Source organism: Gavialis gangeticus, unplaced genomic scaffold, assembly GCF_001723915.1.
Source record: "Gavialis gangeticus isolate Ggan-Ray unplaced genomic scaffold, GavGan_comp1, whole genome shotgun sequence".
NCBI classification, from domain to species: domain Eukaryota; kingdom Metazoa; phylum Chordata; order Crocodylia; family Gavialidae; genus Gavialis; species Gavialis gangeticus.
In genome coordinates this window covers 61,110,060-61,115,347 of record NW_017728993.1, presented here as the reverse complement: position 1 = coordinate 61,115,347, position 5,288 = coordinate 61,110,060, and the positions used below count along the sequence as shown (strand labels likewise).

The 5,288-nt window shown below is 42.0% G+C and overlaps 1 protein-coding gene across 1 annotated transcript in view; it reads left to right on the top strand.

The window, feature by feature from the left end:
- Positions 1 to 519: 519 nt before the first annotated feature.
- RASAL2 (RAS protein activator like 2) overlaps positions 520 to 5,288 on the top strand; it is a 170,759-nt gene continuing 165,990 nt past the window's right edge. The window contains exon 1 of the mRNA XM_019501824.1: positions 520 to 597. The gene's annotated coding sequence lies outside the window, so the exon portion shown is untranslated. The remainder of the gene's footprint in view (positions 598 to 5,288) is intronic.

The following is a 5,288-nucleotide window of genomic DNA, read 5'->3' as shown; positions in this document are numbered from 1 at the left end:
GGGTTAGGGGGCAGGACTTCCAGTCACAAGATGGCGACTAGGGGGCAGGGCACCTGTCAAGGGGTGGGGCTACCCATGCAGCCCTCCACAGCTTGCCAAAACTCAGTAAGTGGCCCTCGGCCCGAAATAATTACCGGCCCCTGCTTTAGGTGAATTAACCATCATCTTTATCTCTCTTTAAAATAGGGTTGAGTCTGAACTCCCACTGAGGGGGTCTCCTCCTGAAAAGAAGGAACTACCAAGTAGCCATTCGTGCTGAGGGGCTCTTCACTTCTATACGTCTGATTGTGATTGTGATTTGTGTAAAGTTCTGCACAGATGCCTCATAGAATTAATCTTTAGTTAAATACCCTGAAACCTGCACTCTTTAAAAATAAGTTGCAAATTTACAGTGCCTCTCAATACAGAGATTCAACAACACATGGGTGGTTAACAGCACACTCTAATGACTATTTATATTCTTTTCCAGATGTGAAAGGGCCAGCTACTCACAGACTCTCCTGTGGCCAGTCTCCCTGTGCTGAAAGTACAACATGGGAGAGAAAGTACTGCATACTGACAGACAGACAGCTGGTGCTGCTCAACAAGGAAAAGGAGGTGAGACACACTACTAATCACCAGGGGATTTCCCTTTCCAAAAGTATCTGTGAAACAGCCAAACAGGTTTTTATTCCCCCTCTGACTCAAGGGTCATGGCGTTGGCTGAGAGGGGAAAGCCAAACTAGTCTTAGGGTATGTCTATGCAAGGAAGGGTGATGGGAACATGGATAGGCATACCTGCACGCTAGCTTTAATCTAGCTTGATCAGGTCCCAGTAATAGACAAGAAGCAACAGCACAAGTTTCAGCATGGGCTAGCAACCTAGGTATGTGCCCAGGGTTTCCTGTGGGATTCCCCAGTTTGTGCTGCTGCATTTGAAGTGGTGTGCTAACTGAAGTAAAACTAGCGTGGGTAGGCCTGATTGCATCCCATTTGCACCACCTGCTTTCAGTGTAGACTGAATTATGGTGGCAGTATGGAAATAGAGGTTTTTGTGTGGGCTAGCATACTGGAAAGAGAAGAAGCTATCTGCAAACTTCATATTGTGTAATTATCTTTGCTGTTGTCAGACAAGATACAGTAACTAAAACAGGTGTGCCCTTTGCTCACTAAATTGGCAAACAAGAATAAGTATCATTCACAAACCAGTGCTCAAAGCTATTGTAGCTTTTATTATTTGTGTGTGTGGCATATGCAGTGTTGTGAAGTTTATATTGCCATGACTTAGATGTGGCTCTACTAGTCATGAGTTGGTTCTCACTGTCATTCCCAAAAATATTCTGAGAAATCTTTACTCAGCACAATGCTGCCATGTTATATTATCCCTAGATGTAAAATGCTACAGAGGAACTGTTTCACAGACATTAGGTTTAAAGGTATTGATCCTGTTTTTATATGCTTCTGCCTGGAAAGTTGGTCTCCTGCATAATGTGAATCCAGTCATACAGAAGTCATAGTAGCCTCCAAGATGACTTAAAATAGATTTTTTAAATGCAAATTATCTATGACTTACATCTATCTTGGGGATTTCATAGGTCTAGAGGTGAACTAGGAATTTCCATTTTTTACCAATTTTAGGCTTCTATATCTGGCTCTGTACAGTCTCAAATTATTGGATCTAAAACCTGTCTCTGGTAAAGCAATGAATTATTGTCCATTTTGAGCCTGAGTAGATGAAATATTAGGAGACAGAGTTATTTACTTTTGGGGAAAACAGTTGTAAAGTTCCCAGGGCAGGCTTTTATTTTTATAAAATGAAGCTTTTCCATCATTTAAAATATGTACTAGTGAACATGTGAGGTGGGCCAAGGTAGCTGAGTGCTTTTTAACATACTTGGGGCTACAGTTCAGTTTGACGCATGGTTTTCACTTTGCCAGTTATATACTTGGCATAAGGGACATACCTGTATAAAATAAGTGTCATTTGAAAAAACACTGGGTTAAATAATTATCTAAAGAGCATATTTAAACAGTAATCACAAAATAATTGAGTGTTAATTTTAGTTACTATATTTAGTTAAAGATTTTGCAAGGATACGAGCGTAATAAATCTCTTGGCCAGAAATGAGATGTGGGAGTGTTATATTAGTCCACTAGTGTATTAAATTGGACTAGTGTATTAAATCATTATGTGTGATACCTTAAATGTTCTCATGTTTTGTGTATTGTCTGGCAAAAATTGAAGAGATTCGGTGGGGGGCTGAGAGGAGTAAATGGAACAGAGGTATTATGTGCACCAATTACAACAAAACAGCTTGAGCAGAAGAGTAAATCTTTGCAACAGGCACTCAGAGGAGCTTGCCAGCAGTATTACTTTGAGAAATTACTCATCATTGTAGCAAACTGCTTTATGCAAATTGAGCCAAGGAGACACTGTTTCTGGTACAGGTGTGACTGCACACACTAAATAGCTGATTTGTTTGAGAAGCTATCATCTGAAGTCTATTTGCAATTCTGATTTTTAAATAAATGTAACTACTCAAAATGGAAAGAAAAGTGAAAGTCATAGAATCATGAATGCACAAAAAGGCTGTATTAGTCTAGTGTCTGAATCTGCACATGGGAGTGTATATCTCCTCAGTGACAGAAGGACTAGTAACTTTATCATAATTTCTCTTGTGCAACACAACAAGGCTTGATGCAACACAACATGAGCACAGTGTGGACTAGAATCTATTCCAAAAAGTATTCAGTGTTTATCTACTGTAGTTTTTGGAGAAGGAAAAGGAGAGACTATTTAGTGAATTTAAATTGGCTGTTAATTCTGAGGTAGATGTTACATAAATAAAAGATCTACAGAATGGTGTGAGCTAAGACTAAAAAGGAGCAGTTGGGAAATAAACTTGGGTGGAGCATGCAGATTAAGAAGCATGTAGGAGGCAATAGGGATAAGATTATAGGTAGGACCAAATTGTGTAGAGTCATGAAAAAATAGGTGAGTACCTTGGGCTTCATGAAAAAAAAAAAAAAAACAACCCTGGTGAAGGCAGCAAACTAGTGGGAAAGCATGGTTAAAACAGCAAGATGGTTCTGGAGGAAGGCAGGTGCAGGCAAGCAGTGGGAAGATGCAGATGAAGTTTCAGTGGGGAGAATGGTAGTCTGACTCAGGAAAGTGATCTGAGTTTCTCTAAAATGAACATAAGGAAGGCGATAGATCTTGAAGACATGAAGAATGGAATGGTATAGCATATTGAGAGGCTACCTGTGAGGAAGAATAAATAGACTTTATCACAAGATGGCATCAGAGGAGGAAACTTGCACGAGCTATAGTCTAATGTAATCCTTTTATAATTTAAAGGTTTCTAATGTTTTCTTTCATTTGCATGAATTTTGATTCTGTTTGGTAACTGATTTTGTTCTGGGTTCAGTTGGAAGGAATCAACCCTGTAGTGTTTCTTGAATCTATAATTTTTATGCAAGGAAATTGTCACTGTGTTTACCATAGTCAGAAGAGGTGTACAAAATGCAAATAGGCAGGTAAATGAGTCTTAACCGTTTAACCTGTGACATTGAACTAACCCTATGTTCCATTTCAACCAAAAGGCAGTGTTGTGAATGAAATATTCAGACCGATTTCACGAATGCTTGGGGAAAATTACTAGAACCAGAGAATAAGGCATTGGGAAAAATGCTTAAATTTTTTTACCTAAACACAATAGCAATACGTTTATTGTAAAGCCATAATGGACAGAGATTTGAAAGAATTCACTGTGTGCAAATATACCAATGGGTATAGAATTCAAGAGAAATTTCTATTTGGTCTGGTCCAAACATTTATAATTAATTAGGTAAAATTACTTTCTGACAGCATTGCTTTTTTGGAAAGTAAATTTAGGATGATCACATATCACATTGTCAAATTACCTTCCTTGTTAGCTTTCATTTTATAAGAATAAGAGCATTACCAAAGAAAAGAAAATGTCAAGACTTAAAAAGCAAGTATCTTTACTTTCAAAATGAGGATTATTCCACGAGGACATAGTCTAGATCTGTTTTGGCGAAGATGTTGATTTTTCCATCATCTCAGCTAAACTTCCATAAGGTTAGAGCTGAAAGAACACATTTTTACAATAGTATTCGATAGGGTGTCCTCCCACTTTTTCTTTGGCCTTTAAATAAAGTAATAATGTTATAGCTAAGTGCTTCTGCAGACTAGCTGCAAGTAGATGTGTTCTGATGAGGAAGGACACACAGGAGATTTGCTTTTTGTAACTTGGCTACTGACCAATCTGTTGTCATGTTATGTTGCACAGGGTTCTAAGTTATGAACAGAGACCCTGGTTTTCTCTGTTTAAAGATCATATATCCCCTGATAAACCCCAAAAATCCACATTTTTCTATGATTAAAATGTAACACCACTATACATGTATAGATAGTTGAACAAAATGCTTTATTGATATATTTACAATTTTAAAGCAATTTGGAAGCCTACCAATGCCTCAATCACTATAATGAAACAAATTCTAAATACCTGTAAATTTTAGCATTTGATTTTGGGTGTTTTACCATGGAAAATTAGAGCTCTCCCTGCACCTTCACTCATCAAGACACAGGTCCAGCCATGGCTGTTCTTTCCCCTGTTCCCCCTCACGCCCCCCGGGTTGTGGTGCTGAGCAGTCCTGATATGCTGGTGCTCCTCACTCCTCAAGTGCAGCCCTCTGGCCCTGCTGGTGCACCTTGCTCCCCAGTAACACCCCCTGCCCCCCAGCTGCCAGGGCTACAGGGCCAAGGACCCGAGCCCTAGCTGCTGCCCATGGGAGGTGGCGGCTGCTGTGGCAGAGTGGAATGTAGAGCCCAGCTCCCCCCCCCACAGGCAGCTTGGCCAGAGTGGGGCCTGTAGGCTTGGGCTCCCTGCCAAGCTGCTCTCCTCTCTGCAAGGGCAGGTGGTGCAGCAGTGGCACTGAGCTTCACTGCCCAGCCCCACTCTGACCTGCTGCATGGGGTCCTGCATGCTGGACTGAGGAAGGCAGCAGGGTAGGGAGCCTGAGCCTGCAGCTGCCCCCACCCTGCACACACATCTGGGAGGCACATGCCCCCCATTCTCTCCTTGGAAGTACACACAGCAGTGGAGAGCCAGCCCCCCCCCCCCCGGGGAGCCGCCCCCCGCCCCCCCCCCCCAGGTGAGCTGCCCACGGCCCCATCCCGCCCCTTGTCTGGGCCCTACAGCTGCACATTCTGACCCCGGACCCAAGCCCCACACACCACCCAGGCTAGGCAGCAGCCGCAGCCCCGCCCAACTCCCTCCCTT